We start from the raw sequence: 15,407 nt of genomic DNA on the forward strand, positions 1-15,407 counted from the left end.
ACGGTCATTTAATACTATTTAAATGAATTATTTGGACTTTGTTTGAAATTTAGGTATGTTATGTATTGTATTTTATTTGAATTTATGGTTAAAATATGTTGCTGAATATTTTTATTTTATGGTAAATATCCGCGGATACCCTTTAATATGTGTGGATATTAGAAAAATATGTGGGTACCTGCATAACAGATACACGATATAGGAACTGGTACGGGACGAATATTTATCCAACAACTATTACTTGGATCCTACCTATACGAGAGAGAGCTATTACCTGTATCCTACCTATCCTGATATCTCTATTCTACTGAACACTACTTTAAATTTTTACATCTTAATATCTATATATTATTTGTTATCAAGGAATCAGAAAATTGATTAGTATATAAGAATGAAAATTAATAATCTTATAAGGTTTTGAATTAGAAATAATATTAAATCTTTTGTGTCAATTGATTTCGTGTCTCATTTACATATTCAAGAAGGTGTTGAGACTTTATGCGATAGCAAATGTGGTTGTGTAAAGGAGGAATTTTTTAGGTTGTGTTGAGATTTAGTGTTGATTGTCGTAACAAGAGTGTATGACCATACTAAAACCCTTTGGATTTGTATTATTCTCACATTCAATTTCATATGATTTTTATTATGTTTATATAATAGTTTCATGAAAGTTAAAAAACTTGGACAAGAAGACTGGAGCAGTCATCACGTGAAACAATAAATGTGGAAATTGTATAGTGCAACAAAATGAAGAGGACTTTGAAAATTGGGTCATCGCATTACAGAAAACGAAATACAACACAACCACATAACTCAAGTTTAGATCCTACGTACGTACTACAAGCCTACCAAAAGAAGAGTCAAGTCAAGATATGAGAGAAGACAAAATCATATTCAAATTATTATTGATTAAAATTAGCCTTTTATTACTTTAATACCATCACATACGCTCTCAAACAGAAAATGTTTACCAGAATTATCTGTTAGATTATGAAAACAAAAATAATTTTGTGTTAATTTTTCAAAACAAAAATATATGGTAAACTAGAACTAAGTCTCGTAAAGAAAACTTAATATAAGTTTAACCATTTTTAATTTATAAAATAATTTCTAAATCAGCTTATATAATTATTAAATACTTATTGTTTACATCAATTTTTAATCTAAAAAATTCCTGTATTTCTTATGAGATTACTTATAAAAATTTAATGTTAATATATGTTGGAATACATCTTGCCTCCAATAGTTTGATTAGTAACAATAAATTTTCCTCCTACGGTTTGGGGGAAGACTTGGAAAACTTTTAGTCAACCCATCACATTACTAATTAATTAAAAAGATTATAACATTTAATAACGAGAAAAGCCTTATAATAAGTAAAAATAATTATCACACAATTTTAAGGGAATAATCATAATATATATATATATATATATATATATATATATATATATATATTATGATTATTTTTAATTATTATATTAAATAATAAATAATTCTATTTTTCTTTACACGTCATTTCACAGTAACCATGAACATAAACTGTATGCTTTTATTTAGGATTATAACTGTTTATTTACAAAAATTAAAATACAACAAATAAATAAATAAAACATACATCTTTTTAAATTTTAATAAATATTTCTTTCGATGAATAAGGAAAATATAAATAATTATTATAATTATAAATATTTAATTGAAAATCATATTAATATTTATTTTATTTCATTATTATAAAAAAATTTAACCATGTACAATTATTATCTCATATTATATATATATATATATATATATATATATATATATATATATATATATTATAAGTTATCTTTTTTTTACAGTTTTATATTAATTCATAAATTAATGTTCAGTTATGTAAATATAAATAATCCAATAATAACTTCTTCTTTTTGTCGAAAATTTTCCTTTTTAATAAGCACAACAATATTTGTTACTTTCCTATCTCAAATAGTTTCTCTTAGCAAATAAAATGTAAAAAATAAAAGATAAAATAATTCATGTATATTATATAGTTAAAACACAGTAATAAAACGGGGTTTGCATTAGAAGTATAATATGAAACTTAGCTTGTTTGAATGATTTGAGAATTGCGTGGTAGTTGTGTTTGGTAGATTGAATAGAGTCTAGGGTGCAAACATTCACATACTATTAAAAATAATGAATGATATGAAGCACAACGTTACTCACAACATCCTATATATGTCAATTGAAGAAACATAAATTTTACTCAGATACCACCATTTTATTTCTTTTAGTATAAAATTTATATTAAAAATTAAATTAACTCTATCAAATTTATTTTTATCATGTTTAAAAGCTAGTACAACTATCTATCAAATTTATTTCTATCATATTTAAAAGCTAATACAATTATCAAGGGATTTGTATCTTGACTTACAATTTTATTTCAATAATTTACAGTATGTAGATAAAAGGAATGTGATTTTTTAACTAACGATTATGACTTAAGTGTTAGATATTTTTTTAGTGTAGTGTTTGAACTATGTTTTAGATAAACAAATTACAAATTATTTTATTTAGACAGTATCATTTAAGTAAATAAAGAAACTTAGAAAAGAGTTGAGCAATCCCATTCCAGAGTGGAACTTTTTTATGGAGTGTATTGGCCATATCACATTCCAAGAAGCATATAAAAAGACTTGTCAATGACGGGAAGGATCATCACGTAAAACAATAAATGTGGGAATTGAAAATTCTCATTACAGCAAACCTAAAAAAAGAAACCAAAGACTTGTCAATAATTGGAAGCATAATCACTTAAAAACAATAAATTTGGGGATGGAATACCACAAGGTTTTGGTAAAAAACACAAAGTATAACGGTTTGAGTTGAATAAAAGAGTGTTTGGGTTGCATGAAAGCTATAAAAACATATTTGATGTGAAAAATAGTATGTATCTAAAGTGTTAAAATTGGATTAAAAACATATTCAAGGGATGATTTCAAAATTTAAAAGACGTGTTAAAGTTAGATTCACCACCTTCTTCATCTTTTGTATTGATGCATATTTTATTTATAAAGATACAATCAAACATGTTTTAGGAATTTTCTTTGAATGTCTTTCCGTACACCCAATAATTCTCACATCACTTAGAAGTTGAGATCAAGTTCAGTTTAAATATTACTTCCTCTCTCCATCTCTTGAGGTACCTTTTAAGGACAAAATCGGGATTGAGTTTCACGTCCAAAGTAGACAATACAATACTACAAGAAAATGTTTCATTAACAACCGGTTTTAGTGACCAAAAGTTGTTAGTTACTATAATAACCAATTTTAAATATTGATTTGCAAAATAAAAAATTATTGGTTACTAAAATAGTTACTATTATGAATAAAAAATTATAATTAGTCGTTAAATTAGTGACAAATTAATTAAAGACTAATTTAGAAATCAATTCCCTTGGTAAGAAAAACTTTGGTAGCTAATGTTTAGTGACCAATTTCTTTTGGTAGCTAAATTTTAAAAACCAATTTAAAGACCAATTATAATTTTTTATTCATAATAGTAACTATTTTAGTAACCAATAGTTTTTTATTTTGTAATTTGATATATAAATTGGTCATTATTGTGACTAACAACTTTTGGTCACTAAAATTAGTTGTTAATAATGCATTTTTTTGTGGTGTAAGAGAGTTCCAAAGGGGTTACATCTTTGCTTCAACATTTAAAAAGATTTAGCTCCTCTGACTAGATGAGAACATTACAACATATAGAAGAATTGTCTCTTCTTTTACCCTCAAATAATGTTTACTAAGTACAAGGGAAAGTGTCTACAAAAACTCTATAGGAGTCTCTCAAAAGAACCCTCACAAAAAGTCTCTCTAAACAAGGGTGCAACTCTGTTTTTATAAATTATCCAAGGTAGTGTCAGTAGTGCATTTGTGGCTTTAGTTGTATAGTTTCCTCCCTAGGTGGGTTTCTTATATGGATCAAGCCTCATATACTTCGGTGTTGTAGTTCCTGAGATAACTTCCTAAAGAAGGGATCATCATGGCTTAGCCTTAGGTTCAATGCTTGAGGTTTCCTTCTGCAATAGGTTTACTAGTGTGGTGGCTCAAGCCTCAACTTTACCGCCCAACTGCACCGGTGTTAGTTTTGCCTAAAATTGCTTGAAATTTATTCATTTTCTTTATTTTTGCACTTTGACTCTTTCTTGATACTAGGAACTGCAAATTAAAAGTTAGAGATTATACATTAATTAAAAATGTAATCAAATTATTACATATAAATAATTTATCATAGTATAAGACTTTCTTAATTATTTTTCTTTTGAATAAATAGTTGATTAAGTATAACAAGTATTGGTATATTTATTGAGTACCATAAAAATAAGAAAAAAAATTACAATATTAATACAATATTTAATTTTGTTAGTTTTGTTTAAACTTCATTAATAATTAAGATAATTTAATACGTATTTGATTTTAGTCATATGTATTTATTAAAGTAAAAATGAATGTCATTATGCAACAATGAACACAAAGAAACCTTAAAGAATTCTAAATTTGCAAAGTAAAAAATAGTTGTTTTAAATTTTTTATGAAGATTAGGATGAGTCACCACCTGATGATCAAAAATTTGAAAATGAGATTCGAGAGAACTCAAGACAATTCACTTGTGTGAGCTTAGCGAATTTGACTACCAAGTGTTTGAGTTGCCCGACAACTGGTAATGTCGTTGAGTTAAAATATTTTCTAAAAATATTAGAGGACTCAAGATGGTTAGGTCGCTAGACAAGGTATGACCTCATTGGAAAAAATTCTTAAATTTTCACTCCACTACTTGGTTGATGGGCAAGTTAGTTTTCTCGTTGATTGAAAATATTTTTATAAAATCCAAAAAGCTCAAAGGGAACTGGATACTAAGCGAATCAAGTACTCGCCGGGCGAGATCACCTCTTGGAGGAACTTGGTGGGAAATGATGAGGGTCATTGGGTGGATGCTATTATTTGAAAACTCCTAAGATATACAGATAAATAAATAAATATAAATAAAATGGATGAGACAATAAAAAAACTTTACTATGGAATTCGTAAAGAAGTTTATGATATCTCCATAAAATTTTACATATTTTATCATATGCAGCGAAAAACACAAAATTGCTAAATTTCATAATTTAGGATTATACTAATTTGAGACAAATATCGCAATAGAAGAATCATAAATACACAAATAATAATAGGATACTAATATTGATTCATGAGAGATATTGTGATAATGTGTCTTTTAATCTTTATGTTTTTCCAATATTTTTTTTCCCAATCTATCTTTTTAGCTTTTTTTCTACCCTCATGCTTTTTTGATGACGTACTGTGAAAGAATCTTATGATCAAAGACAAAACTCTACTTTTTTGTCATAGTTGATTTTTATTTTATTTTTTAAGCAATAAATATGTATAAATAAATATAAATAAAATGGACAAGACGATAATAACCTTTATTAAACTTAATATAAATAACATAATAATATATAAATATAATTTTAAAAAATATATAATTTTTTAATATATATATACATACATATATATGTATATATAAATTAAAAATTTTGGAAGAATTGTGGCTCCCTTGTGTCACAACAACAATGGTCTGCCCTTGATTAATATGAAGTTAATTGAGTCCATGATTTTCTATGGTATCGATTAGTTGATGAATCCAAAACGCATTGCATAATCTAATCTAAGCTTTGAATCGAAATCCTGAAACTAGGATCACAAACTCTCATTTGTTCATCAATTTTCTTATAGTGAGTAATACAACATGGTCCATTTCAATAAACAGAACCACAAGACAAGTGGATAGCCCGAATGGACGAAGGATTTCACTTTTTAGTTAACACAAAATTATTATGCATTTTATTTTCCTTGTAAGTTTAGGGGACTTTGGGCCCAAAAAGAATACCCTATTTAGGGTTGTTGCTTGTTAAAATAAAACAGAGAACCATTTTGCTATACCAAGTTTCCCTTTTACTCTTATCTTAGTATAGTTATTGCAAAACCCTAACATTGGTATTTTCATTGTTTCCTTATTGTAAAATATTTTTAGAAATATTTAATAAAAATGTTAATTTCAGTAAGAATATAACTATAAGATTTATCCAAAAAGAAAATTGAATCTCAAGTTAAGGAAAGACAATATTGTTCTATTTTTACAAGTTTTTATAAAATTATTTACTTTTTCTTTTTTTCTTTTTTTTCCTATTTATCAACAATTATTTTCTCATATTTTTTTCCATACATTTCACTTTGTTTTTATAAATATAATTTTATTTTATTTATTAACTTAATAACATTACAATATCATCCATTACTAATATAATATTATGTATATTAAAAAATTGTGTACACACAGTCGCGATAACACCTATATTTACGCTAGTATTTGATAATGTTAATATCAAATTTAGAAAATGATTAAAATTAAAATCGTTAGATCTTTTTATACATTTAAAAATTAAAAAATAATTAATGTTTACTTTTTAATAATATATTATTTAAACTAACGTAAGTGTATTACAATTTTAAATAAAATACTGTTTTTAATATTTTATTATTTAGTTTATTAATAATATCATTATATTATTATTATATATCATTTTAATTTATATTATTATTATTTTAAATTATTGACATATTTTTATTTAATTCTTCAATTCTTCATCTTTAAATTTTAATCCTATCTTAAATACGAATATTTTTTGAACTTTATGAATTTTAAATTTCAATTTCAAACTTCATTATCGTTCTTTTAAGATTTTTAGAGATTTTAAATTTTAAATTTATTATTTTTGTTATTATATATTTTAAATTCACGGAATTAAAAAATATTTATAAAATAAATTTATGTTTATTAAACTATAAATAAAATTTAGTATAAATATTTTATTTTGTAAATTGAAATAATAATATTATTATTATAAAAATGTATTTAAGTTGTTTATACCTTAATGTATTGCTTTTTTAAATAATAAAATATATTTAGTATTATAAATTTAAGTTTTCAAAATATCATTACAATTTAATATAATTATCAAACTAAATAATAATGTTTATTTTTATTTATAATAATTATTTATATATTTTTACCGATTATTTATTATTAGTTATTATTATGAATTATTATTTATATATTTAAGTTGTTTATATCTTGGTGTACTGGTTTTTTAAATAATAAAATATATTTAGTATTATAAATTTAAGTTTTTAAAAATATGATTAAAAGTTAATATAATTATCAAACTATATAATAATATTTGTGGTTTCTTTTGAATTTTTTTTGTAACTTTTTTGTAATTGTTTTTACATATGTTACTTCATAGTTGTGTCACGTATCAAAATGATCATATTTTTATCATCATATAAAGGTATAGTGTTATATACAAATTTATTGAAGATTAAAAATCAAATAACTTGTCACACATAACTTTAGAAAGTAAATTTCATATTCAAAACAAAACCAAAATTTGAAGTTTTGTATACAATTAATTTAAAAATATTTTTAGAAATATTTAATAAAAATGTTAATTTCAGTAAGAATATAACTATAAGATTTATTCAAAAAGTAAATTGAATCTCAAGTTAAAGAGGGACAATATTGTTCTGTTTTTACAAAAAATGGAACTAAAGTGAAACTAAAAAAATAATATAGGGATCAAATTGAATAGTTTTGACACGTGACACGAATATGAAGTAACATGTGTACAAAAAATAAAAAAATGATAAAAATCTGAAAAAATTAAAAATTAAAAATTAAAAAAATTACAAATTGACTTGACTTAACATTATTTAGTCAAACTAAAATGATAATGACTAAATTGAATCATTTAAAAAGAAATACTAAGATTAAATCAAGAGAAAAAAAAAACTTAAAGACGAATTTGACACTTCTTAACAAATAGAAAGATCAAAAAGTATAATTTAACCTTCTAATTATTAGAATCATATTATTCTTTTCTCTATCTGAAACAAATGGTAGAAAAGATAAAAACAAAGAGTAACGATGAAATTTTTCTCTATCATTTAGGCTCCCTTTTTCTTCTTTTTTTTTTTTCCCTTTTTTTCCCTTTTTTTCATCTTTTTTTTTTTTATTTCTTGTTTTGTTAGAATTAAGTTTGAAAATTTTTGATTCAAATTTTTTATTTATCATTACCTAAAATTATTATTTTTTTTAATTTTTTTTTTCAAAAATAAATTTATTTATTTAAACGAAATTGAATATTCACAGTGTCGATGGTGGAAAGTATGCATGTAAGATGATCACTTAATTTTTGAAAATGTAACAACTATTAACCACTATAAATTCAATGTCCACAAAAATAACTCCAGCCACAGGTTTGCAAAATATATAACATAGTTCATCACTTAAATCAACATAACTCATATTTTAAAATAATTGGTGACTTATGTCCTAATACAGTTCTAGTAATCTTAAAATTCATGGCATGCAAAACTTTTGCAAAAATAACTTTTAAAGTGCTTGCTTCGGTGAAACCCAACAAGAATAATGCCTATATAATACACGGTACATTCAATTTAATGAAGCCAATAATCAAACCATTAAGCATCAAACATGTTCTCTGATTAGCAAATGTCCAATAAGGATCAAACACCAATTTCAAGATAATAAACTACATCAACTCACACACCGAAGACCGTGTCCACAACATGCATTTTAATCTACCAAATTTCAGAAACAATTACGACATCAAATAAAAACCTAACCAAGTTTATCGTACCCAGCCACAAAAGAGGCAACAAACACAGCCCCAAACATACAAGAAATTGAAACCAACATATCAAATTTCAAAATTAGAAACTCTGTTTTTACAAACTAAAACAAATAGGCAAAGTAAAACTAACAAACACAACCAATGCTTCAAACTTTATAGACAGTTCCACGTCGAATAAAGATAAGACCAATTCACAATATATAAGTGACTGCAATTTTCACCTTACAATTGACTGAAAATCACACATCAACGAGACTGCCAGTCTAGTGAGGGAAGACGACCACGACGCAAGAAACCATTGTTGCCGTTGTAACGGTGAGGGCGCAACTAAAACCCTGTCACGTAGGGAGTATTACTAGGTGGATTCGTAGTGACCAAACCGACTTTGACAGTCCTTCACAAAGAGCGACGACACAAAACTTTGAAGAAGCACAAACACGAAGCAAACACCACTATCACGACTCCCTAACCAATACACAAAAGCAAACTTTGACGACATTGTGTATATATATACAATATTTATAGGACTCACCAATGAGATAATTTATTTAAACTTTTAAATATGCATTTTTAAATAATCACTTCTTCAAAACCCACTTATTTAAAATATACAGATTCCACAAGCATATAAAGAAAGTATAAGCCTATTTACTTTATTGACAAATAACTTATTTTAAAGAATAATCATAAAAATTATTCAAGATACTATCATTATTTATTAATTTTATTTTCATCTACAGATATATAGAAGTAATAAAAAAGACTTGTGTGAAAGACCAAATAAATTGTACAAGGACTATAATATCATTACCTTATCCACCTTAGTATTAACGGAAGACTGCTACTTTGACATAAATATTGTCTGCTAATTTGTTCAAGAACTTGAAATAGGCATGTCTCCAGGAACGCTTGAATAAAATTGAGAAGAATACCATCAAAAAGCTTATCACAAATCCAAATGCCATACTGATGAGAAAATCATTATCAAGAAATGAATATTCATCTTGATGAATTTTAACATTTTTATCTTGTGCCGGTTTAATACACAATTTCTCAAGTGGTAGTCCACAAAGATCGAGATTATTTTCATAACTCGATGCATTGAAACTTTGTAATTGTGTGCCAATTGGAATTTCTCCGGATAGATAGTTATGTGATAGATCTAACATAGTGAGTCGATTAATTTGAGCAAGACTAGTAGGAATTGAACCAACTAGTTTGTTTCTTGAAAGATCCAAAAATTCAAGTGATGCAAGCTTTCCAATATTTGAAGGAATTTTTCCTATTAAACTGTTTCTTGATAAATTCAATGAAACCAATTCAAATAAATCCTCTATTTCCATTGGAATTTCTTTGGAGAAGTGATTGCTTGATAGATCAATGCTGTTTAAGAGTGATAACTCTTTGTTCATGAACATTTGTTTTGAACCTTTCCACATCAAGATTTCATTCAACTCATACGACCTAGTGCCTCCAAATTCCCCTGGGAGGAAACTATAATAATAGTATCCTTCTGAAGACATCTTTTTAGCCATTGTAAAATTTTTTATACATTTAGGAATTTTCCCAAATAAGTAGTTGATTGAGAGATCCAATAGTTGAATGTTTCTGAGATAGCAAATTTGTATTGGTAAAGTTCCATAGAAATTATTACTTCTTAAACTTAAAAATTGCAGCTCTTTTAAATTACTCCCAATCCAAGCAGGAAAAGGTCCTAATAATTTATTTTCTGCCATATCTAACATTACTAGTTTTGTGCAACTTCTCAAAGACAAAGGAATTTCACTTGTTAAGTTATTGTTTCTCAATAACAATGCTTGAAGATCAAAAAGTGAACCCATTGAAGTAGGAATTTTTCCTGAAAAATTATTGTAACTTAGATCCAAATAAATTAATGACTTGAAATGACTCCAACAATCTGGAATTTGTCCAGATAATCTATTATTTGAAACGTCTAATTGGTACAAAGTCTCAATTGTACCATTCAAACATAAAAACAAACTAGAACTTGAGAATTTATTTTTTGACAAATCAAGGGTTCCAGAATTTCGTAGAAATTGAGGAATAGGACCGTCGAATTGATTTGATCCAAGTGACACATCTTGTAAAAGATTCTTCGGTGGAAAATTTGGAATTATACCTCGTAAATTGTTGCATGAAATATCCACTTTCATCCTTTCTTGTAATTGTAAATTAGCCCAAAACCATTCTGGAACAACATCTGATATTGAAGCATTTGAAATGTCTATATAATAAAAGTTATTTTGTGTCTTGAGCCATTTGGGAAATGTTGGACCTAGCTTGCAAGATCTTAATTCTATCCGGAACAGCTGAAAAGGTGGGACCCAATTTTGGGTAAATACCAAGGCCAATGAATTGTCAGATAAATGCAATTCCTGTAACTTAGACACATTAGCAAAATGGTAATCAGTGAGCACACCTTCTAAATAATTTGAATGAATGTCGATTATCTCTAACTGAGGTGGAAGTTGAATATTTCTAGGAATCCATCCATTTAGCATATTTTCACCAACATCTAATCTTTTTAAAGATGTGAATATGGAGAAGTCAGGCAGTGTGCCAGTAATTTGATTCATGTTTAGATTTAATTCTTCCAATGAATATCTAGCACATCCTGACAAATGATGGATTATCTTTGGAAACTCTTCACTCAAGCTATTATTTGACATATCCAGTAAACGTAAAGCACATGCATTTCCAAATGATTTTGGAATTCCACCTTCAAATTTATTGGATGGGGTAGACAAATACTCCAACGAAGACGGCAATTTGCTACCTTCAGATATCTTTCCACTTAATTGATTTGCACTAAGATCCAATTTTTTTAGAGCTAAAAAAATTGAAAGGTCAGGAAGGGTACCATTGATCTTATTTGCTCTCAGAATCAACTCTTGTAATGAGTTTCTAGCACATCCAGATAAGTTATTAATTATCATTGAAAACTCTTTACTCAAGCTATTAGAAGATATATCCAATGAGCGCAAAGCACATGCATTCCCAAATGATTTTGGGATTCCACCTTCAAAAGAGTTTCCCATAATTGAGAGAGACTCCAAGTTAGGCGGTAACATGATGTCTTGAGGTATCTCTCCACTTAAATCATTTTCATCGAGAAACAATGCTTTTAGAGATGAAAACCCTGAAAGCATAAGCAAATTGCCTGTAATTTGATTTAATGACAAATCAAATTCTTGTAGTGAGTGCCTAACGCAACCACTGGACAAATTACTGAGAATGGATGAGAGGTCTTCAGTCAAATTGTTTGCAGCCATGCTTAAAGAATGTAAGGTGCATGAATTCATGAAGGATTTCAAATCCTTGTCCTTGAAAGAATTATAGGAGAGGTCAAGGTGCCTAAGCGAATTCATGACCATGACAAAATCACTTGATATGGAACCCTCCAAGTGGTTATCACTAAGATCAAGTTCAATAAGGTTGGAAGTGATGTTTGACACCCACTGAAATACCATTGTTGACGTGAAGGTGTTCATAGAGAGATCAAGAACAGAGAGGGAAGTAGAGAAATTGAACATTGAAGGTGTGGATGAGAGAATGAAATAATCGGAAAGGCTACAATCAACTAAACTTAATTCTCTTAGTTCAGGTAGCTTCGCAATCTCTTGCAACCAACTATGAGAAGGATTAGGATTTGATACAGAGCTCAAGTAAAGATGGGTTAAAGAAAAGAGATTTGAGAGCCACTTACCTTCATGGGCGAAGTTAATCCCATATCCTCCAAGATAGAGCTCATGCAATTGGGAGAGATTTCCAAGTTGAGATGCTATATTTCCTTCAAAATTATTGGAGGAAAGATCAAGATACTGTAACCGGGAGAGATTTCCAAGCTGGTGAGGAATTGAACCCTTCAGACTATTTTCACCAAGATTTAAATATTTCAAACGGGAAAGAGAGCCAAACTGACTTGGAATTTCTCCGCCAAAAGAACATGAAGAGAGATCAAGGTATTTCAAGTTTTTGAGAGAACCAAGAAACTCTGGGATGTGACTGTCTTCAAATAAATTAGAACTGAGGTTCAAATATTGTAATTGTGGCAACTCCATCAACGACTTGTGGATCTCTCCGCTCATATATTTATCATAGACATATTCTCCGAATTCAACATGAAACTCGGCGGGAAGGTGGAGGCTTAGAATATGATCGGTGAGATTGGTGCAGCGAATCCCCTCCCATTGGCAGCAGTGAGGAGTGGTCCACGAAGAGAGCATGCCGTACTCATCTACGATTGCAGCCCTGAATTGGAGGAGTGCTTCTCTCTCCTCTGGAATGCATCTGATTTTCTGTTCACCGTGAACAACCTGCGACACCACACACACCATAAACATCATGAATCCTAATCGAACTGGATTCTTCATTGACATCGCTGTGGGTGTTATCATGAGAAAGGAAAAGTGACGAATAAAATGCAGTACTGAGTATTCAAACTGGATTGGTATTGATGACTTAAGCTCTGTCAATTGCCAAAATATATATAACATTCAATGCATCCACTGTTCATAAATCACCAAACTCAAAACTACTGCGGCTGCCATTCTTTTCTTGAATTCATACTTGCCAAAAAGAGTTCTATCCTTGCAAAATTACAAAAACTATTTAGCAACACCCTTACAACTTTTCCAGAGCTAAACAATTATTATTTCTATTTCATATTTTACAATTTTGCTATATTAATTACTTTTGCTTAAGTGTTATTAATATCAACCAAATTTTTTACCATAGTTATTGTTTTCCTGTTCTTTCATTACTTTTTATATTTGAACCATTTAAATATGAATTTTTATATTTGCGTATATATTTCTATTCTATTTTTAAAGTCTTTTTAGTGTATAAATGATATAAAAAATTATATTAGCTCTATCAATTTTATTTTTATCCTGTTTAAAAGCTAATACAAACTACCTAGGAATCTGTATCTTAACTTCAAAATTTATTTCAGTCTTTTATGTACCTAAAATAAAAAAGAATATATATATATATATATATATATATATATATATATATATTTATATACAGATTATGAGACTTAAGTTTTAGGTAATTTTCTAGTGTAATGTTTGAACTAAGTTTTAGGTATGATTTTTGAGTGTAATGTTGAAAAACAAATTAAGATAACTTCCAAAACTTAATTAATAAAAGTGAATTACACAAGTCATTAAAAGATAAGAAAATCTAATATTATAATTTTTGTCAATCGTTGAGATTCAGTTTCATATGATTTTTATTATGTTTATACTATTTTATGTGAACATGATTCTATCTAAATAGTTTCATGTAGGTTTAAATATACATTTGGTCCCTATTTTTGTTGATTTTATTCAATTTGGTCTCTATTTTCGTTTTATGTTCAAGGGTTAAATATGTTTTTGGTCCCTCAAGTTTGAGCGAAATTTGGGTTTAGTCCCTCATCAAAACTTTTGACCAATTTAGTCCTTCATCTTCCAAAATGCGTGAATTTAGTCCTTTTAACCAAATTTTGTTAAGTTTATCTGACATTTCAAGCGCATTTCATGATAGTATTTAAATTATTTATACTGTTTGACACATTTTTGCTTCAATGTTAACTTAAATACTATCATGAAATGCGCTCGAAACGTCAGATAAACTTAACAAAATTTGGTTAAAAGGACTAAATTCACGTATTTTGAAAGATGAAGGACTAAATTGGTCAAAAGTTTTGATGAGGGACTAATTCCAAATTTCGCTGAAACTTGAGGGACCAAAAACATATTTAACCCTATGTTCAATTAGGTCCTCATTTTTGTCAAATTGTGGTCAATTTGGTCCTTTTCACTAACGGTGTTTAAATAGTTAACGTTTTTGAACAGTACATGCCACGTGTCAGCTCCTAGTTTTTTTGATTTTCTTTTTTATTTTTTTTTCTTTTTTTTTTTAAATTTTTTAAACTTTTTTTTTAAACTTTTTAAATTTCAAAAAAATGGTCCACGTGTCAAGTCACATTCGTGCCACGTGTCAATGCTAGTGCCACGTATCAGTTTGTGGTAGTATTATTTTTTTTGTTCAATTTAGTCCCTATATTCGTTATTTTTGTTCAATTTAGTCCCAATTTTTGTTAAAATAAATCAATTTTGTCTCTTTCAAATTGACACTAAATTTAATATCTTTTACACAAATTATATTAATATCTTTTCTAAAATTGACCTTTGAATTTATTATTTTTTAAATACAATTATAAATTATTAAATTTAATTATAAATTGAATAAATTCTTGTATTTAATTGCTAAATAGAATATAATTATTTAAAATATTATAAGTGTAAGGCGAGTTTTAATTTTCTGCCTTAATGTTTAAGGGTTGGCCTTAATCTGTTGGGCCTAAAGGCTAACCCATAGGGTGCAAAGGTCCTAAAGCTGTTAGGGTTTCCCTTTCAGCCTCACTTTGCAATCTGAACCTAAACACTGCCTCCTTTTCCGTTTCAGAGCTCTGCTAGGGTTAGCCGTCAACCCCTCTAAGTGAACTCCAACCAGACCTCCACTTCACGTAAGTCTGTTGTAACTCGTACCTTAGTTCCATTTAGTTCCTTCTTCGTGGTTCCAACTAGGGTCAGTCGGGGTGAGCTCGTTTTAATCTGGTTTCAC

At 27.7% G+C, this 15,407-nt stretch overlaps 1 pseudogene; it reads right to left on the reverse strand.

The window, feature by feature from the left end:
• Positions 1–10,832: 10,832 nt before the first annotated feature.
• On the reverse strand, positions 10,833–13,233 carry LOC114181738 (receptor-like protein EIX2; annotated as a pseudogene).
• Positions 13,234–15,407: the final 2,174 nt, after the last annotated feature.

Source organism: Vigna unguiculata, chromosome 4 (genome assembly GCF_037176805.1).
Source record: "Vigna unguiculata cultivar grain cowpea cultivar isolate G323 ecotype 2 chromosome 4, ASM3717680v1, whole genome shotgun sequence".
NCBI lineage: Eukaryota > Viridiplantae > Streptophyta > Magnoliopsida > Fabales > Fabaceae > Vigna > Vigna unguiculata.